The following is a 26,036-nucleotide window of genomic DNA, read 5'->3' as shown; positions in this document are numbered from 1 at the left end:
CTCCCTTGTTATTTCAAGTCATTGAGTACAATTTGTTCCCAGCAGTTATGAAAATATCTATCTCTTGTAATTGTCCAGGTTTTGCAATTCTTTCTTTTTGTTTTTAGTACAGCAAAGTCCAAGCATTAGTTCATTCTGCCTGTTGCTTCTTAATTCCATTGGCCTCAAAATGGAATGAGTCGAGGGATGAACCTTGTACATCCTCAACACGTGAGAATTGGAGGAATGCAGATAGATGGGTTTCCTGTCAAAACTATTGCATGAAGCAGCATTGTCAGTGCTCTGCACATTTGAATGACTAATTTCAAAAATCAATAACCCAAGGTCTTGGAAACAAAACAGATAGATAATCACTCATGATGAATATGCAGATATCTCCAGTTGTTCACTCAATAAATTTTATCTTGAAGCTGGTCAAGTTAAATAGTAGAGAAAGAATTTGTTCAGTTAAAAATTGAGCTTTCTTTGGTTGACTCCACCAGAATATACAATTGACTGCGCATCAGCATCCAACAAAAAAAAAGATTTAAGATGTGCATTTCACCTTGGCGACTGATAAGGAAAATGAAGTATTTTAGGCTGGAGAAATGAGCATAAAGCAAGAAAATCTGCTGTTGCTGGGGTTGAGTGCAATATCCAAAGGTGCTTGAGAAGTTCAGGCAGTCACGTAGCATCCATAGGAAGTAAAAGGCAATCGGCGTTTCAGGCCTAAGCCCTTTGTCAAATAAGAACAAGAATCAGTTAGACTTATAAACTGCTTTTAGAAAGGTCAGATCAATGTAATATTGTTCTGGAATGAACTGGATTATGAAACTATCGAAGTAATTTTGTGAAACGTCAAGAGAAATGGGGAGCATCTAGAATGTATTAGGTAAAGGAAAACTTAGGTGGAAAAGGTGGGCAACAAATAAAGGCAGAGCAACAAACTTTGAAATCATTAAAATTCATTGGTCCAACTGAAATTCTGCAGATTTAATTTAAATTTAAACCAACAGCTTAAACAACCATTTCGGCCAGTGAGTCTGCGTCACTTAATTTACACATCATTGATCTTGACCAAACATTTCTCCTTTGCACAAAAACACTACTTTTGATGTTGATTGTGATAGTTTCTGGAGTAAACTCCTTTGTTTAAATTTCCACTTGAATTAAGCTGCATATCACGAACCAAAATCTTCCTCGAGCCACTTTCTTTCAAATACAGACTTTTGCAGTCAAAATCTTCTTGAAGTGCTAAGCAGTATCAGTTCTGTTGATGCAGCTGAAGTGAATATCTTATAATCATTTGCAATCAGTTTTGTCCACTACTTGCTGGTAATCAAATTTTAAAACAAATCTACAATTGACTCTAGATATATAGAGTGATATCCATAGAAATATATAAAAAAACCATTTACAATAAAACTCCAAAAATCCAGATTTGGGTGTGCCAGGATGGCAGATTTTCTGGTCAATTGGATGTTTCTTCTGTTGATATCTCAGCACAGGGAACACGTAAAGATCATCACTGCCCCAGCAATTTCTTCCCTCGCTTCATATAGTAACCTGAGTTAATGTGGCATTTGCACTTTCATTTTAAAAAAATAAAATTAGAGTTTTATCATCTGCACCCTCTCAGTTTTGAAATGTTTCTTGACATTTTCTCCATGTAATTTCTGTTTTATATTAAGAGATGCCAAAACTTTGGACTCTACTCTTAAGTGTAGTCTCCCATGTGTCCTGTGCAAATCAAACCTTGTATTGAGCTCCATATTGGTAGAAGAAATTCTCTCATATTCCCCCACATCTTGATGAAGGGCTCAAGCCTGAAATGTTGGTGATATATCGTTACCTTTGCTATATAAAGGCATTGTTTGACCTGCTGAGTTTCTCCAGCATTTGTGGGGTTTTTTTAAATCTCAGTGCTTTATCATTTTTCATGCTTTTTTTTTCCTAATGGTCCATGTAATAACCTGTATTCCATTGCCCTTTGCTTTTCTCTCCAATATTTTATTTTATTTTGTGGAGATTTTGATGTTTTTCTTACCAGAATATATCACCTTATATTGGTCTGTTAAAACTGCTATATATCATCCATTCTGCAAGTGTTTGAAGCCACATCCTTCCTCAGGGTTTCATTATTTTTCCCAATTTGGCATCACTTGCAAATTTTGATCCTACACTACTTGAATTTCAGTCCAAGGCATGAATGTGAATTAAAAGTAATTGTGATCGTGATACTGACCCAAGTAGAACACCATGTTTTACCTTCCTTCAGTCTGAATAACCTTACTACATTTTAAGGAAGGATTACAGGAAGCAGAGGTCAGTAGTGATTGATGGCTCAGGAAATGTATCACATTTTGCAGTATCATCAGCCTTGCAGATCAGGAAGGTGCGGGCTGCATTCATTCGTTGACTTTGTGGCACTCAGCTGCACCATTGAGACAGTTAATCTTGTGATCCTTGGCCCAGGGAGGAGATTAATTATGCAGTGAATTTTGCCTCCTACGCAGCCCCTCCTTGAAAGTGTGCATGAGACATTCAAGGAAGATTGGGCTAGGTGGGATTTATCACTTTCTGTTGCTTATTGGGCTGAGGTCAGATGAAATTTGTTCACCGGAGGTTCTCTGACCATATGTTTTCCTTGCAACTTATTTTAATTGGCAATCACCAGCGTATCTGATCAGCCCTTTGAGCTTCAGTGCTTTGTGTGGGTCATGTAACAGTAATTTTCTCTAAGCAATCTTTAGGCATTCACAAATCAGCATTTGTGTTGGGCATCCAGCGTGTGTTTGCAGGAAAACATAATTTGAAAGCAAATTAAAAAAGAAACATAACATCATTCATCATCAGCGTGACATCCCATAGTGCCATACACTTCAAAATTGTCTGGTTCATCCATTAATTTTAAAAGGGGAGCATATGAACAAAGAATTTAAACCCTCATCTGAAATGAGAATTTAAATGATATTTCTGAAACAGATGAGAGTTGTTTCATGAATGGCTATTTGACTTTATATTCCTCCAGTCACATTTGTGAATAATCATGAGAAAGTGATTCTGAAAGAGTACAGCACACTTACATGACAAAGCAACCTATTTTACACCTTAACATTTCTAAATTTTGTACTCAATTTGGAATACATCTTTTGGGTGGAATTATTTAAATTATGTATTGCTTGCAAAATTGATTGGGCTTCAGTGTGTAGTTAGGTGATGAATGAATTGTCCTCTGGGATATGCCTGTAATTAGTCCATTGAGAAGCCAGGTTTTTTTTTAAGACTTTTCCATGTTGATCTATGCAAGTGTGCCATTGATTTTATAACTTTTTCCACCAAGTCAAAAGCTCTAGTTATAAACCACGTCACTATTTGTAAATTACATCAGTATTTCTTGGTAATTGTGAAATCCTGCAGAACATAACCTGTGGGATGCAGTTATAAGACAATGCATGTGTATTATGCACAGTTGCAAAGATTATAGTTGAAAATTTCTCCAAAAGCAGTTAAATGTGATTAATTTTTTTCTCTATTTGCAGATTTCAGCCAGATTCTGCTGGTTTTTTTTTTGAGAATCCTAAACTTTCAAGGTAAAATTAGTTTTAAAGTTAATATTTGTCCATCTGTGAAGTAAATGATCATCTGGCGTAGGAATGTCCGACAGATAAATTTTACTTCTGCTTACTGCTCATCTATCTGGCTTTTATTATTCTAAAACTAAATGCAAGCTTGTTTTCTCTGGAAAGACAGCTAGTTTCGATCTAACAGTACTGGTAAATTTGTGCTTTTGAACATGTGGGTGAAAAATACAACTTGGTGGATGTTAACAAAATAGGATGTTTATAAGCTGCAAAAAAAAAACTTTTAAATGCTTTTTATGTATGGGCAGAACCAAAGTTGTAATCCAGGATATAGTGTCACTATGGAGAATAATGCTAACTATACAAAGAAACATTGGTTTTAGTCTGAGATATTAAAGAGCACATTGCCTAGAATAACACTAAGAAATATGAGTCAAGAGTAAAAGTAACACCCTAGATTTTAACTAAATTGTGGAAGGTCGCATGGAAATCTCTGGAGCACTATATTGATCGTGTCCATAAATCTTATTTATTCGGAATGTGGACATCGCTGGCAAAAAATGCCCAAATCTAATTATCCTCAAAGATGACTATGAACCATCTTTAATTGCTGCAGTTGGTCAATCATGCAGCATTATTCATATGGCAATGTTCAAGTCACTGTGTCATCATATCCTGCATATCAATATTTCTCAATGCAACAAATAAACATAAATCGTTAATAAGAGTCAAGTTTGACTTTCTCAATATAAAAATAAAAGAGTTGCTAATAAATGAGTCAAAATGAGGTGCACTCTTTAGACCAAATTATTTACCAACTGTCGGCGTAATTTCCAAGTGTACATTTGGGGGAAACCAACAGAAATAAGGTCTGGAGAGCAAATTTAAAAATCCAAGATGCTGGAAACATTCAGCAGATCAGGCAGTCTCCAGGGAGAGAAGCAGAATTGACGCTCAGATTAATGATGTTTTTACTTCAGACTTTCAGCATCTGCAGTTTTTTTTTTCTTTTCAATCTCTGAATATTAGTTGGCCAGATAATGTGCCAAAGAAAGATACAACTGTTAAAAGGAGAAAATTAATTGCACATTAAAGTATTAGTGAAATGGGATATGTTTTATGCTGCTTGGTACAAGATCACTCACTGAACAAATAGCAAATTGGCATAGAGCCAATCTGTACAAGTCCTTGACCAATGCCTGGAACATTAAAGGATTCTGACAGTAAATTTACAAGTGAAAGAGTGAGCAAATTTAAGGTCCTGGGAGTCCCTATCTCAGAACAACTTTCCTGGACCCAACACACTAATGGCATTGTGAAGAAAGAACATCAGCATCTCTACTTCCTCAGGAGTTTGCGGAGGTTTGGTATGACACCAGAAACCCTGGCAAATTTCTACAGATGTGTGATGGAGAGTGTGCTGACCGACTGCATCACGGTCTGGTCTGGGGACACCAATACCCCTGAGCATAAAGCCCTTCAAAAAGTAGTGGACGTAGTCCAGGGCGTCACAGGCAAAATCCTCCCCACTATTGAGAACATCTACTGGGAACGCTGCTATCGGAGAGCAGCAGAAAACATCAAAGATGCACACTACCCAGCACGCATTCGGTTCTTGCTGCTGCCATCAGGAAAGAGGTGTAGATGCCACAAGACTCGCACCACCAGGTTCAGGAACAGCTGCTACCCCTCCACCATCAGACTCCTCAACAACAAACTCAATCAGGGACTCATTTAAGGACTGTCACTTTATTTATTTATTTATTCTCTCGTATTGCACAGTTAGTTTATTTACATTTGTTATTTGTTTACAGTTTTTTGTTTGTTCACATGTCTACATTGTGTATTATTTTGCACTACGAGCAAGTGGTAATTCTGCCTTGGCTGCAGGAAAAAAAAATCTCGGGGTTGTATGTGATGTGTATGTGTATGACAATAAATTGGACATTTGAATCTGAATTTTTTTTTACTGAACTATTGGAATATCGATGAAGCAGAATTTAATTTGAAAGATAAATTAATCTTTGGGAAAGATCAATTATCATCAGTCATGCAGAAGTCCAAATCTTTGTTGTAAGTCTTGAGTGTGGCAGTTGACTGCTCTGCAGCATGTGTGCTTGTGCGCATAAAGTTATCCGAGTTATTTTGGCTCTTAAATTGTAGAGCAGAATTCCTGTTGAGCAACCCTTGTGTGAGATGCATATGCAGGGTCCATCGATCATGAATGCCTTTGTTTTATTTTGTAATGTGCTAGCAGATTTTTCTCTCGTAAACAAAACTTGAGCTTCTTCACCCACAGTTCAAAACCCGCTCTTCAAGTGGATCAGCAGCATGGTGGATGGTAGAAAAAATTGGAAACATTTAACATTTTAAACATAATAAAGTTGATCAGAATGCATTTGAATATCTGGGAAGCAATTAAAAATGATTTATCATTCTCTTAAACAAGAGTGTGTGTGCATTCATGCAGGAGAAGGAGGCAAGAATATTATTTCCGCACTTCTGTCGTCAAGAGCTCTGATTATGTATCCACAGTTTTCATCTGTATTTCTAAAATCTCTTGCCAGATTCAAATCCCAGAAAATCCATTCTGTGAGAATTTGTGCAAGTTCACCAAGGGCTGGTGAGAGCTGGTTTAAGAATTCCCAAGCGTATTGTTTTCTATTTTCTTTTACCTTTGATATTGCAGTCCCCTTTTGCAATTTGATTTTTTTTCTTCATTCTGTGAGATACAGTGAATAAACCCTCCACTATTATCCAAGTTTGCATTCCAATGAGCCTGAATATCAGATATTATGGTCAATTTTAATTCTGTGCCAATCTGAAGTCCACAGTTCTTGGCTTTGATTTTTGGCAGCAAGCAGATGTGCAAACAGTGATTATTTAAATCCAATTCCATTATCTATCTCAATGACTGAAAATACCACTGTAACATTGCAGCTGGAACCCTTCTGATATTAGCAGCATTATGCAAATCAATGATTTGACTCTTACGGAGTTGTAGATTCGTACAGTATTGCCATCTCCATCCACTCAGCCAATTTTCACACATCTTTGTTAATTCCATCTTCCAGCACTTCTATGCCAAGGTGATTCAATTTCTCACTTAGAAACTCGTCAGTGACTCGGTCAGTGACTCAGCTTCCACCTCTCTCTTAGGTAGTGCAATCTAGATAATCAAAACTTTGAGAATAGAGGTTCCTCACATATGCCTTCCAAATCTCTTGCTCCTTGTGCTAAATCTGTCCTCTGATTTTATTAACCACTAAAAAGGAGGAACTTTGTTTCAAGACTATCCTTCCAATTTTTATATACATCAACCTCCTCTGCCTCAAGGAAAACAGACCAAGCCTCTTCAATTGCTCCTCATTACTGGAATACTTCATCTTAGAGAATCTCCCTGCACTCTTCCCAGCACTATCAGATCTTTCCTCTTGTGTGGCAATGCATGTGGTACTCCTGGTCTGGTTACTGTGGTCTGGCCAGTTTTTTATAAAGTTGGACCACAACCTCCATGCTCTTGTACTTGGTACTCTAACAAAAGCCAGTATCCTTTTGTCACTTTAAACACATTATCTAATTGAGCTCCTACTTTCACGAATGTTTGCACATGCACTCCAAGGTCTTTCTCTTCCTCATAACCCCCTAGGCCTTACCGTTCAGTGTGTAAGTTCTACCCTCATTAGTGCTCCCAAAATGCATCACCTCGTATTTGTCAGGATTAAACTCCACCTGCCCTTTCTCAGCCCGTATCCATATGTCTCTGCAGTTTACGCTCTACATTGTCAACAACACCACTGATCTTGGTGTAAAAACACCAAGTTAAAGAACCCTTGATGAAGGGCCCAAGCCTGAAATGTTGGTTATGTTTCTTTCCTACATAAAGTACACTGTTTTTCCAGCATTGTGTTTTTACTTCAACCGTTGGGACTGCAGTCTTTAGTGCTTTACTACTGCTCTTAGTGTGATCTGCACTGATCTTGTTCATTCTCTGCACTTGAATTGTCTTAACTGCCTGAATAATATAGCAACTTATCAATGATCATTGTGAAGAAAGACACTTAAATTCCTTGAGCCAAGGTTGAATTTAAACTCTTGTCATAGAAATGGAAAAAATTATGATGTAAACCTTTGTTACCATCCAGGCTGAAAATGATGATTTCTTGGTATGATGAAAATTAACAGACATGAGGAGTGTGATAATATTTTTGTACTATAAGCTTGCTTTAAAATTGAACAGGGAGGAAGTTAAATTTGTTACTGCTTCGTGTCTGTTTTTGTCTATCTGTATCCCATCACCAATTAATACTTCATGCTCCATAACTTCCAATTAAAATGTATTCCATTTTAAGGTAATTTTGTGTGGCAATGACAAAATTATTAGGAGTGTGATTATATTACAGCTAACATATTACTGCAATATTAATTGCTTGTCTTAGCTGCTCTTGATATTTCACAATGTTAACTCGCATTGTGATTCCAAATAATTAGTTGATGTATAGATGCATTGTATTGAAGTATCTTTTCTCTTGGACATATGATAAGAAAGTATTATTTTTGTCAATTGAGGAAAACGTTGCTGATTTGAATTTTAGCTGTTTGACTGGACTTTCACACTCCATTAATGTATCCTTGCCTCAATGTGAAATTTGCTGCCTTTGTGAAATCCTTTTAAATAAGATCATGTTTTCTCTAAGTCTTCATCTTTAATTCCGATTCACAATTATGGCTAATGTGAAAATTGCAATCCACAAACATTGGAAAATTGGACAATGTGCAAAATATTACACTGGTACATCCCTTTTTGAATAGAACCAAACACTGGGTATCGATGCGTATTGGCCACCTTGAATTTGAGTGGGAAGCACTCAGATGCGCAGTGCAGTGGTGGAAGGAACGTGCCTCCTCACAAACTATCCACCCACTCGTTCCATCAGGCACTCCCCATCTGTGGCAAAATGTGCAGAGGCCACTTTGGGCTCATCAATTGCACTGGACTCCTAGAACCATATTAGAGGAAGTCACCTTCGATCTCAAAGGATCACTTCAGAAGAACGTAATAACCTCGAAGGCGTTTGTAGCCAAGTCTGCTCATGAGCCGATGAGTCATTTCTTAAAATGCATCTGAAGGTCAACAAATGGGCCAAACTATTCAATAAATGTATTTCAAAACACGCCAGAGAGCATAAGATGCTACCGTTACACATTGCAACCTTCAATGTCCGTGATGGCGTATTAGTTACTTGAAATATTATATCGGGTAACTACTGAGCTTGAAAGTCACAGTGAGAATATTGGAACCTGGCTCAAATATGTACTTGATAAAAAAGCATAATGGAGTCCAATGCCGTCAATTCTTGGTTTAAGGGGCTGATCTGATTAGGTTTGATAGGCTAATTGAGTAGAGATTTGATATTTTAAGACTGAAACATTGATTTAGTTAGGAATCTGAACAGGCATATGTCAGCTGTTAGGACACATGTATAACATTTAACAGCTTTAAACTAATGGGATTTGTGCTGACACCAGGAGCAATGCTTAAACTTTACTCAAGTATGAATGCTGAAATAGTCTACAGAATGGAGTGTCATTGAGCCGTATAACATTGAACAGGCCCTTCAGCCACTGAGTCTCCGTCGTCTATCCACACCAATCCTATGTTGATCCCATTTTGTTTACCCAGATTCCCGTCATCCCACCACCAACCCCCTCTCCCTCACCACTCCAGAGTCTTAAAATCTCAGGAACAAAACTAGAAGCAATTTATAGAGGCCAGTTGACCTACTTTTGGGATTGTGGGAGAACATGCAAACTCCACCCAGAGAGTATTGAAGTTCAAGCATAAATACAAGTCATTGAAGCTGTAAGGCAGCAACTCTTCTGGCTGGGTCATTGAACCACAAGTTGAACGGTGGTAGGTTTGAACGAAAGAATAGAGGGTGGAAAATGTATCCTGTCCATGCTGACGGTTTGCAATACAAAGCACTGCTTGAATAACTTCCAATAATAACAACCTTTATTAGCAGGGAGTGAAAGGGGACATGTGAGAATAACCTCACCTAGCTGGAGTTGGTCTGGTAGGAGCCAGGAAGGAAGAAACAAGGAATTGTAGTAAAAAACCAAAAACTAGAAGTAGTGAATGTGGATAGGAAGGGATTGGACAAAGGGAAGGTTAAATACTTCCTTTGAGTGTAAGTGGATTTCATGGTTCAAAAACAGACCGAAACAAGGGTCTAACACTCCACTCTTGCTCATGGGTCTTTAAAGGTAGAAGTGGTTGACCACTTATGGGAGACTGAGGTGTGAGGTTGTGGTCTGATGTTCTTCTGTGAAGTCACAGTTCTGAAAACTGGTGCCAACCTTTTTCTTTCCACTTACATACCATTTTAAGTAATCCCTATGCCATCAGTACTCTGTGATTGGTAAGGGATTACTTAAGGTGGTATGTGAGTGGGAAGGGAAGGTTGACCCAACTGTTGCTGAAATATTTTGTTTGAGGAAAAATTGTCATTGGCCCATTTCCTTTGGAGTTATGAAACCATGCACATAACAAGTCAATTAGGTACAATTAAAACAGTGGTTTTCAAAAGTTTTTTTTCCACCCACATTTACCACCTTAAGCAATCCCTTACTAATCACAGAGCAGCTATGGCATGTGCAATAATTAGTGGTATGTGAGTGGAAAAAATGGTTGAGAACCACTGGATTAGAAGTCAAACAAGAAAGTCTGCAGACACCATGGATGAAGTAAAAACAATGCTGGAGAAACTCACCAGGTCAAACAGCAAAGATAAAAATACATAACCAATGTTTTTGGCTTCAGCCCTTCATCAAGGTATGGAAAAATGTCAGCAGGCAACCAAATCAAAGGGTAAAGCTTGGCAGCAAAGGCAGGAGGTAATAGGTGAAGAAGGGAAGGAGAGCACAGCAGCAAACAAGGGGAGGAGGAATGGCTAGGTGAATTAAGAGGGAAGGTGGTGGAGAGCAGAATGGGAGAAAGGAAGGGAGGAGGTAGAGAGAGCAGGTTAACAGAAACAGAAAAAGTTGATAAAAATCCATCAGGCTGGAGAGTGCCCAGTCGGAAAATCAGGTGTTGGTCCTCCTATTTGCGGGTGGACTTTGTGGGATAGTTCAAGATTGATTGGGTGGTGTTTATGGGGGAGTTGACTGTGGATAGACAATGGAAAGCATTCACAGATCTAATGGAGAAATTGCAAAAATCGTTTATACCGGTTTGGCATAAAAATAATCCAAAAAAGGTGACTAAACCGTGGATAACAAGGGAAATTAGAGACAGCATTAGGTCCAAAGAGAGAGCATATCAATTGGCCAAAAAAAGTACCACAACCGAAGACTGGGAGCAGTTCAAGATGCACCAAAGGAGGACAAAGGGATTAATCAAGAGAGCAAAAATAAATTACGAAAGTAAGCTTGCGGCAAATATAAAAACCAACTGCAAAAGCTTTTATAAATATGTCAAGAGGAAAAGATTGGTGAAATCCAGAGTAGGTCCCTTGCAGTCGGAATCAGGGGAATATATAATGGGGAATAAGGAAATGGCAGATCAATTAAATTCTTACTTTAGTTCTGTTTTTACAAGAGAGGATACAAATAACCTCCCAAGGATGTTGGGAAACATAGAAACTAATGCAAGGGAGGAACTGAAAGAAATCAGTATCTCTAAGGACATGGTCTTGTGGAAATTGATGGGATTGAAGGCAGATAAATCCCAAGGGCCTGATAATCTACATCCTAGGGTACTTAAGGAAGTGGCCATTCAGATAGCAGATGCTTTAAGAATTATTTTCCAGAACTCGATAGACTCAGGATCAGTACCCATGGATTGGAGGGTTGCTAATGTTACCCCACTATTTAAAAAGGGGGGTAGAGAAAAAGCGGGGCATTATAGGCCCGTGAGGCTTACATCAGTAGTGGGCAAAATGATGGAATCCATTATTAAGGATGTAATAGCGGAGCATATGACTAGCAGAGAAGGGATCGGACAGAGTCAACATGGATTTACAAAAGGTAAATCGTGCTTGACAAATCTATTGGAATTCTTTGAGATGGGGACAGGTAAAATAGATGGGGGAGAGCCAGTGGATGTGGTGTACCTGGACTTCCAAAAGGCCTTCGATAAGGTCCCGCATAAACGACTGGCTTACAAAATCAAGGCTCATGGGATTGGGGGCAAAGTATTGATGTGGATTGAGAACTGGCTGGCAGGTAGAAGACAGAGAGTTGGGATAAATGGCTCGTTTTCTGAGTGGCAGGTGGTGACCAGTGGGGTGCCACAGGGATCTGTACTGGGACCCCAGCTGTTCACAATTTACATTAATGATCTGGATGAGGGGATTGGATGTAATATCTCCAAATTTGCAGATGACACTAAGCTAGGAGGGGTTGTGTGCGCGGAAGAGTAGGTCAGGAAGATCCAGTGTGATTTGGATAAATTGAGGGACTGGGCAGATCCATGGCAAATGCACTACAATGTGGATAAATATGAGGTTATCCACTTTGGTAATACAAACCGGAGGGCAGATTACTATTTGAATAGCAATAGATTAAGAGATGGGGTAGTGCAGAGAGACCTAGGGGTACTTGTACACCAGTCTCTGAAGGCGAGCATGCAGGTACAGCAAGCGGTTAAAAAGGCAAATGGTATGTTGGCCTTCATATCAAGAGGGTTTGAGTATAGGTACAAGGATACCTTACTGCAGCTGTACAGGGCCTTGGTGAGACCACACCTGGAGTATTGTGTGCAGTTTTGGTCACCTTATCTAAGGAAGGATGTTCTTGCAATGGAGGGAGTGCAGAGGCGATTCACCAGGCTGATACCTGGAATGGCAGGAATGACTTATGAGGAAAGATTGCGCAAATTGGGATTGTACTCGCTGGAGTTTAGAAGATTGAGAGGGGATCTCATAGAGACATAAAATTCTGGCAGGACTGGACAGAATGGATGCAGATGGGATGTTTCCAATGATGGGAAAATCCAGAACCCGGGGTCATGGTTTGAGATAATAGGCAAACCATTTAGGACCGAGGTGAGGAGGAATTTCTTGACCCAGAGGGTGGTGAATCTGTGGAATTAATTGCCACAGAGGGCAGTAGAGGCAGGTTCATTAAATATATTTAAGAGGGAATTAGATATATTTCTTCAGTATAAGGGTGTTAAAGGTTACGGAGAGAAGGCGGGGACGGAATACTGAACTTTAAGATCAGCCATGATCTCGTTGAATGGCGGAGCAGGCTTGAAGGGTCGAATGACCTACTCCTGCTCCTATCTTCTATGCTTCTATGTTTCTATGAGACCATGGACAGACAGGTAAGTATGGGAGTGCGACACAGTGCTGAAATAGTCGGCTACAGGGAGGTCACTGTTACTAACGCTGAAGAGCGAGGGTGTTCAGTAAAACAATCTTCTGTTTGTGTCCAGTCTCTCTGTCGTAGAGAAGACCACAAACAGAACACTGGATGCAGCAAATCAATCCTGCAGATACATAAGTGAAGTGTTGCTTGACCCATTTAATAATAGCACCACTTTTTCTCAAGGATTTGTGGCCAACGTTGGGGTTACTCCTCAGAGTGGTGTGTTGCAAGTGTAGAGAATATAAATTAGAAGAATGAAAAATGTAGGAGGTCTGAAATAAGAGAAGTATTTTGTGCCTTTCTTGCTGGATGTACCAAAGGAACTGTGGTGAAAGGTATTTGCATAGATGTATGGACTGACCAGTCTGAACCTCCCTGACCTTCCCTAACTCCTCCCTTGGCTCCTCCCCAGATTTCCCAATAAAGGCTGGCGTGCCCGGACTTGGCCTTTCTTGCTCCTGTACCTGGAACCTGGCCAAGTAGTGTATCAGTATTGCTGAGGTTTTTGGTAATTAAAGCCATTTAATTACTCCGTCATGATGACGTGATTATTATGTGCTCCACAATTTAATGGCCAAAACAAAAACCATGGAAGCTCAACATACAGGACAAGGGAGCAGCGATTTGGAAGATGCCCGATCATCCAGCCCACAGATGGTGAAGTCGACTCAGCCATGTGGTGCAGTAGCGGACACACCCCCTGGGGTCTGCATCAACTCTGCAGCGGGTAATGGGAGAAGTTTGCCAGCTGACTACACTCACAATTGAACCCAGGGAGCTCATCGCAGACATTGCCTTTGAGAGATGGCTGCACAGGATGCACCACCACAACCTAAGGGATGCTGAAGATAAGTACTATCTCCTGTTTGCATCCATGAACTATCGGGAGTTTTGAATAATTAGAGACTGCCTAACGTACAACAAGGTGATGGCCCTGCTGCAAAAGCAGAACGGGACCCCAACGAACCCAATGTATGCGAGGTACAAATTAATGACCCGGTGTCAAGCCCCTGGGGAGCCCTTCACACATTTCGCACGGGTGATGAGAGAGCTGGTTATGGGAGACTGAGGTCAGAGGTTGTGGTCTGATGTTGTTCTGTGGTGTACCGTGGTGAGTGCCTCCGAGTATGCTGATGAGCTGAAGTGAAACAGACTGCTGCCAAGCATGCTTTCGAACCAGGTCCATCAAGGACTCCTGGAAAAAAATTAACTGTATGTTGCAAGGAGTACTGGATTTGGGGGAGACAATGGATACTGCGGTGCAAAGCTGTGAGGCTTACACTGCCGGCGGTCCAGCAAATGGATATGGCACTGATGGCCAGGGTCAGCAAGTGCAGGTTCTGCAGGCTGGCCATGCACCCCCGGAAATCCTGCCTGGCCAGGAACGCAGGGTATTCAAATTGCAAAAAGAAAGGGCCCTATGCGAAGGTGTGCTGGGGGAAGCCCACTACCAGCAGTTCCACGTGTGATCCTAGGGACGGGTCACCATCTTTGACGGGTCACCAAGACGATGATGGTTAATGTCACTTTCAGCTCTGGATCAGCGATCGATAACTTCACCTCCGGTCCCAGCCATGTGTGAGTACTGGGGGCAGTCATCTTCTGAGGTGCCGAGTCTGACATATTACGGACAGGAATGATACAATGGTGACTGAATCAGACCTAACCCTGGCCTCCGTGACACTGGATCAGAACAGACCTCACCAGCTAGCGCGATCAATGATGAACAGCGAGGTAGAGGGTTGCATCATGGGGTGTTTGTTTGACACGGAGAACCAAAGGTTTAATCCACCCAGACATAATAAAGCATTGTGCACTGAAGGTGAATATCCCTGGCATCTAAAGCCCAGTCTGCAGAGATGTGTGGGTACTGTCGGGTAGATTTAAGGGTGCAGGGCAGGGAGTACAGGGATTTTAAGATCACAGTAATGTCCAAACTCTGTGCGCCGGTTATCCTGGGGTTAGACTTCCAGTGTAGCTGGAAAGTGTAACAATGCAGTTTGACGGTCCACCCCCCCCCCCCCCCCAGATCACGGGGAAGAACAAAGAATTTGGCCCACCCAATGAGAGCAAGCTGGTGAGTATGTGTGAGCTGTCCCCACTTCGGGTCCCTTCGCCTCTGCTATTAGAGCACATCAGATAATTGCAGACTGATAGCCATCAAAAGCAGGAGATATAGCCTGGAGGACAGACATTTCACTAAATCTGAAGTCCAGAGGCTGTTGGCCGAAGGTGACATTGAGCCCAAGAACAGCCCCGGCGAGCTCGGGTGTTGGTGGTAAAAGTGGGGGTGGGGGGGGGGGGGGAGGAAAACTGGATGGTTCTGACTACAGCCAGACTGTGAATAGATTTACATTACTGGATGCCTACCCTCCCATCCTGACTTGCTGACATGGTGAATGAGATAGCCCAATATCGGGTCTTCTCCACCATAGACTTTGTCAGCACACCATCAGATCCCAACCTGCCCAGAAGACAGGCTTTTGAAGCTGATGGCCGACTGTAGCAGTTCCGCTGGGTGCCATTCAGTCTGACGAATGGGGTATCGGTGTTCCAAAGGGAGATATACCGCAGGGTGGATGATCACAAGCTAAAGGCAATGTTCCCGTATTTGGATAATGTCACTATATGCAGCCATGATGTGGAAGAATACGAATTCCCTTAGAATTCCTCACCACAGCAAAAACTAACGTATAATTAGAAGAAGTGCATGTTCTGCACTTCACGGCTGGTGATACAAAGGTAGGTGGCGGAGGGAGGGATCGTGTCCCTGGACCCTGAGAGAATGCTCACCCTTAGGATCTACCATTGCCCCAGAACCTGAAAGCCCTGAAAAGGTGCCTCTGGTTCTTTTTCTATTATACCCATTTGGTCCCCAAGACCCAGCCATTAGTGAAGACGATAGATTTACCCCCATCAGCGGAGGCTCGTTAATCCTTCGAGGGTATCAAGGATGAGATTGCCAAGGCGGTGATGCATGCCATTGAAGAATCCATCCCATTCCAAGTGGAAAGATGATGCTTCTGATGTTTCCCTAGCAGCCACACTGAATCAGGCAGGCAGGCCAGTGGCATTTTTCTCTAGAACACTCCAGGGCCTGGAACTCAAGCTTTCGGCAATTGGGAAAGAGGCGCAGGCCATAGTGGAAGCTGTGCGCCACTAGAGGTATTATTTAGCCTGCTGATGGACCAGAGGGCCATCACATTTATGTTTAACAACTAACAGTGGGATAAAATAAAAAATGATAAGATCATCAAACTCTCCATGTACAATTTATGAGAACTGCCCAGGAAGCTTAATGAACCACCTGATGCTCTGTCCTGGGGAACAGGTGCCAGCATACCAGCAGATTGTCTGGAGTTCCTGCAGGGCAAGCTCTGCCACCCCGGGGTCACAAAACTGTATTACTTTGTGAGGGCTAGAAATTTACCCGACTCAGTTGAAGAGATTTGGGAACTGTCCCATAACTGCTCGATCTGTGCCGAATGTAAACCACATTTTTACAGACCAGATAGAGCCCAGCTGATTAAGGCAACCCTTCCCTTCGAACGTCTTAGTATGGACTTCAAGGGTCCCCTTCCATCCAATACAGAAATCTGTACTTCCTGAATGTAGTGGATGAGTACTCCCCGTTCCCGTTTGTTATCCCTTGTACGGACATGACTGCAGCCATGGTCATCAAAGCACTTCAGACCATATTCACTATGTTTGGATACCCCAGCTACATACACAGTGACAGGGGTTTCTCCTTCATGAGTCAGGAGCTACGCCAGTACCTACAGGCAGTGGGGACAGCCATGAGCAGAACTACTAGCCACAACCCCCACGGGAATGGGCAAGTGAAGAGGGAGAATGGTACAATCTGGAGAGCAATCCTGTTGGCCCTCACGTCAAAAGGGATGCCTGTCTCCCAATGGCAAGAGGTACTACCAGATGCACTGCACACTACCGGGTCCTTGCTGTTCACGGCTACAAATGCCACCCCCCCCCCCCCACCCAGGAGAAACTTTTCTTTTCCCAGGAGATTGGCATCTGAAACCAGTCTGGCTGATGATTCTGGGGCCAATACTTCTTCACAGACCTATTAGACACAACAAGATAGATTCCCTGGTGGAAAAATGCATCTGGTATACGCATACCCATAATAAGCATTTGTGCAGTACCAGGATGGGAGGGAGGACTCGGTGTCAGTACGAGACCTTGCCCAGGCAGGGTACACTAATGCTGAGCAGGTGACCCCAGAAGAACCAGACAGACAATCAACACAGCGCCCATCAACGTCCCAGGATTTTGACATATTCCTTCCCCCCCCCCCCCCCATAACCCCCAGCACCAGTCACCAGCCCCACAGAGATCTCACCAGCAAGGAGCCCACCCGAACAGGCAGAAAAGAGCTCTGTAACCGAAATTCAACCCACACAGCTCGGCGCAGGAACAACAGGGGCTCGCCCAGCGCCTCAGAAGTTACAGAGAATCACGAGACCACTGGGCAGGCTGAAGCTGTGATGGACACTATGAGGAATGTATATATGTAATAAAGTACAGTATGTGCTCTATGTCGCCATATCACCCCACTGGGTTTTATCTAAGAGAAGAGGTAAATGTGCTGAAAGGTATTTGCATAGATGTACGGACTAGCCAGTCCAAACCTCCTGACCTTCCCTAACCCCTCCCTTGGCTCCTCCCCAGATTTCCCAATAAAGCCTGGTGTACCTGGACTTGCTCCTGTCCCAGGAACCTGGCCAGTTAGTGTATCAGTAATGTTCAGGTTTTTGATAATTAAAGCCGTTTAATCACTCCATCATGTCGATGTGATTATTGTGTGCTCCACAATAGCAGTTATCTCATTTGCCAACAATGGGAAAACACTGTCTTTTTTAAAAAAAATTTTTTCGAGAATTCAGTGGATTTCGTTACCTCTTGTGAGGTAATAGAGACTGAGTTCAACGTGATGGCAACTTCATGCTTGATGACTTTTTTTTAAATGAGCATGTACTCTGAAGTAGAGAATACACGGAACAAAGAAAATTCAGCACTTGAGAATATAGCATTGTCTACTTTCATTTCAGGTGGATTACATCCATTTCACAGCTCTGTTGTCTTGCTGTTGGTGAGGCATAAAATGATGACAAAATGCATGACTATACATCCAACTCTTAAACACTGGGACCTTGCCCTCAAATGAAGCAAAATTGAGTAATAGGAAAAGTGTAATGTATTTCAATACTTAAAAGAATCAAGTCAGGTTCATTCACTGTTGACAAGGTTGGGCCTGATGAGAGCGCTGGGTGTTACCTTGTACAATGCTGTCTATTTTGTGCAGATCATCTCGGTCTGTCATATGGAGGCATACAGATGTAATTAAAAATTTAGAGGAAGGATTTTCTAATTACAAACAACATTTTAAACAGGAAGGAAAGAAAGATTGACTGCTTTTTATAGCAGAAATTAATTTAGCAAACTTAAATTGTCTGGTAGTTTGAAATGATAATGAGTAAAACGTATTTATTCCTCCAATGGGCATTAATAACACTGAACTTAGATTATTATTTTGGGTCTCGTTTATACCTAGAGTGATAATCACCACTCATCTAATAGTAAATTAGTATTTGAATGGCATCGTTTAAATTATCTGTCAGTAGCTAGTGTTTTCTTATTGTTAAAGTTTAGCTGAACAATATCTGTTCCTCCGAGATGTATGCATTAGGAATGAACAGTATATATTTTTAACCTATAACATTATCCAACAGGAACCAATAATGACAGTTCCAAATATATATATAGCACCTGTTTACCTTGCAAAAAAAAAACACCAGTGACATTCACGAGAAGAGTCAAACAAAAGATTTATTGCTGAGCTGCAGGATACTAAACAGAATAACCAAAGTCCTGGTCAAAGTAGTAAATCAGGAGGATGCACAAAAGGTGTTTGGAATCACTTCCCTGGAAGTTAAGATCTTGGCAACTGAAGTTGCAGCTCTCAGTGGTGCTGACATTGAATTCAAGAATAAGCTGTGGCCAAAAATGGAGGAGTGTGGGTATCTCAGATGGTATCAACGTGAAGAATGCAGTATAGTGAATCTTTAAAGGATTTACAGGCAAAGATAAGAATCTTTAAATCAGGCCTTGCTTAACTAGTTTCGATCAAGGGTCCTAACCTGAAATAATGACTGCCTATTTCTAGCTGTGGATGTTGTCTGACCCAATTTTCTCTATCAGCTTATTGTTTTCTCTTACTTAACTAATAGCCATTGCAGGTCAGAAAATTCAGAGATGCTGAGTGAATTAGACAGTACAAATAGAAATGGAAGACAGGATGAGCACAACAGACTTTTATATTACCTCATCCAGGTGAAAAGGAACAATGGAGGCTTGTTGGACTACTCCAGGGCCATTCTATCCGTTAGGTAAAGAAATAAAAACTGCGCAGTAATCCTCACCAACGTTCTCTTCAACTGTAAAACAACTTCTTAATTTGTAAACCCCGACCTCTTTGAAATGATGGCCAAAATGCCATTTGCCTTCTCAACTGCATAGGATTTACCTGTCCTCTTTTTGTGATCCATGAATTAGAACACCCAGACACTTCTGAGCTTCACTCATTTGCAGTTTCTTTCCATTAAGATGCATTGAAACCCATCATAATGCAGTGGTTTGGGTCCAAAAAAAATCACATTGTGATAAAAGTGGCGTCGCACTGAATCAGGGTTTTGCTGTATGTACACAAATTGATCGCAGCAACACCCACCCCCCCCCCCCCACCGTGTTCACAGCAGCACCCCCTCCCAAAGCAGAACACAACCCACCACCCTCTTCGTTCACAGCAGCACACTCCCCCTTCATCCATGCGATGAATTCCCCACCAAGATAAACATTACTTTTTAATAATTTAATAATTTAGATGTACCTCTTCTAAACATCCGCTGCGCCACAGGGTGGCTATCTCTGGTACTGCACCTTTTAAAATGGGCTCAACGTCCTATCTCAAAGAACAGAACGTGGATGTTAAGCATACCTTGTATATATCGGGGTCCAATTACTCATTGCGTTATATCCAAATTTGCATTAAATCAGGGCGCGTAAAATTGGGTTCCACTGTAATAATTTTTTATTCCTCTATCAAAGTGTATGGTCTCACTCTTCCCCTCAATAAACTCCATTTCCCAAGTTTCTGCCCCATCATGCAAACTATCTATGTCCAATTGCAGAATTGCAACATCCTCATCATATTGTGCTCTTTCACCTATTTTTGAAATCCTTCAAGAAACTTGGAAACCTTGCATTTCATTCCCTCCTTAAGGTCATTAATGTAAATTGTAAACAATTGAAGGTCAAGAGCTAATCCCTGGGGTGTTCTAGTCATTACATGCCTCCAGCCTGAAAAGGCCCCATTTATTCCAACTCTGTTTTCTATGTGGTTGCCTGTTTTCAATCCATGCTCACATGCTTCCTCCAATACATTGGGCTTTTCATTTATGCTGCATTCTCCCAAACTCTCTTTGTCTTTTGGAAATGTAAACACATGACATACACAGGTTTGCTTCCATCTGCTCTCACTGTCACATTCTCGAAGAATTTGAGCAAGCACGGTTCCCCATTCATCAAAACACGTTGACTGGGTTTGATTCTATTTATCTTTCCTATATGACACCAATTTCCTCATTGGTTATTGACTAGCATCTTGCCACTATTGCATTAAACTAACTGGCCCATAGTTCCATACATTCTGTCTCCCCCCCACCTTCTTTGACCAAATTGGCTATGATATTCAGAAGATGGAAACTTGCAGTCAATAATGGCATGGATATGACATCCAAAAATCTCTGGTTCAAATATAAAGATGTGGTTGCATGGGATCAGACTATTACCAAAGAGGGGAGAGTCTTGTGACAAGCAGGAGATCATAGTATTTAAAAAATCAAATGCATTAAATAGATAGCACTGACGGAAATGACCATATTTGTTGTTATGTAAAGCATTTGCTGTTACTAAATGATTTTGTGTTAAAGTTTGAGATAATTGATCAATGTCATCTATTGCTTATTTAATGACTAACTGCTTTTTATATTCCATTATTTTAATAGAACTCCACTATTTATCTTTCAAGGTTCTGATGCACAAAAGCAACATGACATAATTGTGTATCGAAAAAAAAAACCCTGCTTCCTGCAGAGCTGTTGGCAAGTGGGCGAAATGCATGTATTTTATGGGAACTGATTAGTGGGAAACAGTGTATGGAGCTTACTGTTTTCCATTTAGCCACACTGGACATCTGTATCTGCTGTGTGATTTTTAACGGGTACTCTGTTGCCTGGAACAACAGATGCCTATCTGGCAGGCTATGTACATAATTTCCGACTCGCCCCCAGTTCGGCACCAGAGTGTGCGTATTGCAGGCTGACAGTGATACTCTTGCCACCTGCTTACCCATTTGTGAATCTCAACCGTTATCTGCAACTATTGTCTAAAAATGATAGCTGTGTAAATACTTGCATCCAAAAGGTCAAAAAGATTTTATTTTAAAAAGCCCCTCTTTTGTTTCAGGGCTTGTCCTGCAAGTGAGACTGATTTGCACATTCTGGGGGTCTGTAAAGTTGTGTTTTTTTTTCTCAGAAATGCTTCTGTTTTTCATAAGTTTTCATTTTTATCTCAAGAGATGGCTGAGTAATAGCACAATGCTATTGATGTATGGTTGCTGATAGACTGAAATTTCTCGGACGTGATTCTATTGCTTTTAAAGTGAAAATTTACAAAGCAAAGTGTTTTTGAGCCAAAGTATTTGGGATGTGCATTTATTCTGTATGAACAGCACACTTCTTTCATGATGTTAAGGTACTGCAACTGCAGGCAGCTATTGCCAATGGCGTGAGAAACATTGATATTATGTGGCAGCAGGAAATTTTGAAGTGGAACAAAGCTATTAGTCTTGTGTTAGAATTATCCTTGTATGACTGGATGCAACATTAGTGTACACCACATTTCGTCAAACATTTTTTTTAAAAAGAAAATAGTTTCCTCTACTTGGGCAAGCAGCTGAGAATCCTTTTAAAAATGTGGTCTTTTATTAGGATTTCCCAAACTTTTTCTCTCCACTCACATCCCACTTTAAGTAATTCCAATGCCATCGGTGCTCTGTGATTAGTAAGGGGTTACTTAAGATGGGAAGGGAATGTTGAGAACCACTGCTGTAGACTAAATTATTACTGAAATATTTTGCTTGAGAAATATTGTCATCGGCCCATTTCCTTTGGAATTTTAAAACCGTGCACATGACGAGTCAATGAGGGATGATTAAAACAGTGGTTTTCAAACTTTTTCTTTCCACCCACATACCACCTTAAGCAATCCCTAATCACAGAACACCTATGGCATAGGGATTACTTAAGGTGGTATGTGAGTGGAAAGAAAAAGTTTGGGAAACTTTGAAATAATATTTGTGGGGAGGCTTTACTTTTTAGAATGTTAAAATTATAACATGCACATGCTCCAACCCTATAACGAAGGTTTTTTTCATTATTATTAAAACAATGAAAAGAGGTTAAAATAGGTCCAGAGTTGTGGTTCTGAGCTTCAGAGTGTAAGCAGTGATAAGTTGTGGTGGTGAGACGGATCATAATTGGCATAGAATATTCACTGGAAAATCCCAGGGAATGTTAGAAGAATTTTTTTTACTCCAAATGGACATTGACAAGGAGACCATCACATTACTTAGGAGGGAACTGACTAAATATTTAAAAAGGAGACGTGAAAAGAATTACAGAATTGAGATTGGAATGAATGGTGCTAATTGAATCAGTGTTGTTGTACAGAATGAGCAATTGTTTGCCATTTGATGTTTTTATGTTGCTCATTGATTTAAGAAATAATTTTCAGAACTATTTTCTTCCTACGATCTTCAATTGCTCATCCATTGTATTATTTTCTACACTAGGGTGTTTATTTCATTTTTTTTCTTGCTGATTGCAAGATTATTCAAACTCTCCACATGCTTAAATATCCTGTTTCTTATTGTGAAGCTGGTCCCATTTTGATAAAATATAATTGGTTGAAACTAATCACAAAAGAGTTTTGTTAATAATAAGGACCATGATGTTCAAGCTTGGCTTGGTGGCGTTATCAGAGCACACGATGCTTTCCAGCTAATATTTTGCACCTCATCTGCTTTGGGCAATAATTCATGCATGTCCAAGCTTCAGATTTTCAATAAATCTGCCTCTTTTTAAAAATTATGCAAGTGCTTTAGCAATTCTGAAAGGATTGACATTTCCAATATTCCTCATGAATGTACACTGTTATTTCTTGCCTCCTTTACCAACTTGTCCCCATTCCTAAATTCCCAATGAGTGAAAGAGGAAAGTTGCTCTTCCTTCTGCATTGACAAGTTCCCTTTGGTTCAGATAGGGCTTCCTTTTGGCATTAGGGTTTCATCCACCTGTTCCCCTTGCATAAGGACAATATGCACTTGTTTAAACAAGGATTTCAAGAACTTGTAGCTGGAGTTGAGGCTACTTGTTTTTACTTCTCTTCTCTGGAACGTCAACATCAATTCAGGATTCCACGCAGAGTGCTTTTTTCCTGCATCTTCAGCTAAAACATAAACATGCTGGAGGAGCTCAACAGGTCTCACAGCATCCATAGGAGTTAGATATATACAACCAACATTGTGGGCCTGAGCCCTTCGTCAAGGTCATCCAGTGACCAATTTGAAACCCCATTCAAATCACACTCAAATATTAATTTGACTTTTCAAAACCGATTGATGAATTAAATTGCAGTTCACTTTGCCAATTGTGGGCATGTTTTCAAAATCTCTTTTGTATCTGTGTACAAAATGATTCTGAACGGTGGCTTCAGGGTTTTTTGAGGCTGTAAAGATGCAAAAGCACATTGTGTTTCATTAAAAGTTATTGATCTGCTTGTTTACAAAAGTAGGCGTCATAAAATTCTCACCATGTCAATTGACAGTTTTTAGCAGTAAAAAAAATCCTGCAGAAAGCTATCAAAGTTGGTGAACGAAGTACAGATATACAAATCTATACTGACCTCTGGGAGTCAAGTCTGGTACCACAGCCTGTCCTCAAAACCTTCAGGAGAGCAAGTTGAATGTGAAATAATTACATATCTGTTGCAGCTAGAATTGTTTTTTTTTCTTCCAGTACATCAATTTTTAAATGGATTATTGCCAATGAATAATTGCTCATATGCTTCAATTTTTTTCTCTATTTTTCCTTAGCTCCTGTAATTTTTTTTCTCTCCACTGACCCTTTTCACTGAGGTGCATCAACCAAGGAGTTTCACCCATTCCATCACCACTGTTTGCTGTGACCAGCTACTGGTAAGTAAATGAATGATCAAAATAATGCATCAGAAATTCATTGTAATTCTGTGACCTCTGTCCCTGGTTCTTCACATTGCACTCCAATTTTTATGCCCAAGATGCTACACACTGTTATTGAAGCTTTTCTGAAAAATTGTATCATCATTTGATTAAGATGTTAAAGTGCAAAATTTTATTTAGCCCCATAAACCAAATGGAAGCTTATGGTTTTGCAGGTGCCTAACCTTTTACCTGGAATTGTTAGGACTAGACACCTGCCAGTTGTTCAGAATCTTCTGGATTTTGGAAACATTTTGATTTGGGTCCCTTTAAGCAAATGGCTCACACCTAGCCCTTGGCTGTCCATCGCTGCTCCAGCCCCCCAGGGTCGGGGCCAGCCTGTTTTGCTCCGTCGGCCAGGCTGAGCACAAGGGCGGGGTTCTATGCATGCAGTACAGGAGGCTCTTGAGCAGCAGGTCAGACAAAGTGGAGGTCGGAGGCAACGGCATGGCCTGGGAGCTCAGCCAAACAGGTGGCCAATGTCAGCTGCTTGGTGCCAGAGGCCATGCAGGTCAGAGGCTGTATATGAGGTGCAGAGCTGCAGGAGGAGCAGACCAGTAGTGCTGAGCGCTGGCGGCTTTCAGATACTCCATCAGCTCATCAGACCGGCCCTCGGACATACCCTGGCAGCGCAGCACCATCCGTCTCACACCCCCATCTAACTCCCGATGCAGCTGCAGGGTGCAGTGCTGCCGAGCCCAGAGTTAACAGAGTGCTGCACCAGATCACGGTGGTGGCTCAGTGCAGGAGCAATGGCCGTCTTCTTTACCTATTATCCCCCATGCAGTTGGAACCACTCTGCCAGTGTGTGGGGGATTATGGGTAAGGAAGACAGCCATTACTTATGCATTGAGCCAGCCACCACCTGCTTCTCTCCCACCGGGTGTTCTGGGCCAAAAGTCACCTTTCCACCGAAGGTAAGAGAGGGTGCCCACGGGGGTGGGGAAGGGGACGATGGAGAGTCACCCTCTGAAAATGGAGAATTTATTATGGGAAATTAACGTTGCTTATGTGTAATGTCATCTACTGAAAAAGTGCCGGTTTTTGGAGATTGCCGGTTTTCGGAATTCCGGATAAAAGGTTAGGTATTTATAGATTTCTTTTAATCATTGATAGTGTAGCCACCTTATGTTATTGTCCTCTAGCACTTCAGCCAACTTCAGCACAATCTCACCACCAGCCACATATGACCCCACTACACCTTTATCTGCTTTTCACAGGGTTGTCTCTCCTAGGCTCCCTAATCTGCTATTCTCTCCCTACCCATCCTTCCACCCCCTTAGACACTTCCTTTAATAATTGCAGGAAGAGTAAAACATCTCCCCTCCTCTTCTCCATCCAGGGCCAGACACAAAATTTCCATGTGAGGCTGAGCTTCACATGCACGTTGTTGAACCTGACAACCGAATCTACTGCATTTGGCGTACTTGATGTAGCCTACTCTACGTTGATGAGACCAAACACAAATTGGGTGAACCGCTTCACCCAACACCTATGCTCTGTTTGTGGTTCTAAATTTAGGTTCCTGTAACCAATCATTTCAACTCCCCCAACCATTCCTACAACAATTTTTTTATTTGCTCAAGATTCCAACATCTACTGCTTTTGTGCTTTTCTGCCAGATGTAATTGGAATTTAAATATTTTAATGTATCCAATCAATTCAGGAAGGGGCAAGAACGATATAAAAATCGGAGCAGGAGTAGGCCATCTGATCTGATGCTT

The 26,036-nt window shown here is 41.2% G+C and overlaps 1 protein-coding gene across 5 annotated transcripts in view; it reads left to right on the top strand.

The window, feature by feature from the left end:
- fam49a (family with sequence similarity 49 member A) overlaps positions 1 to 26,036 on the top strand; it is a 221,498-nt gene that overhangs the window by 124,194 nt on the left and 71,268 nt on the right. For 4 of the 5 annotated variants that reach the window (XM_069886351.1, XM_069886355.1, XM_069886354.1 and 1 more), the window contains exons 2-3: positions 3,522 to 3,572; positions 24,169 to 24,270. The gene's annotated coding sequence lies outside the window, so the exon portion shown is untranslated. The remainder of the gene's footprint in view (positions 1 to 3,521; positions 3,573 to 24,168; positions 24,271 to 26,036) is intronic. The other variant, XM_069886352.1, reaches the window with a different exon arrangement.

The sequence above is a fragment of the Narcine bancroftii genome, chromosome 6 (genome assembly GCF_036971445.1).
Source record: "Narcine bancroftii isolate sNarBan1 chromosome 6, sNarBan1.hap1, whole genome shotgun sequence".
NCBI lineage: Eukaryota > Metazoa > Chordata > Chondrichthyes > Torpediniformes > Narcinidae > Narcine > Narcine bancroftii.
This window is presented reverse-complemented; position numbering and strand designations above follow the sequence as displayed.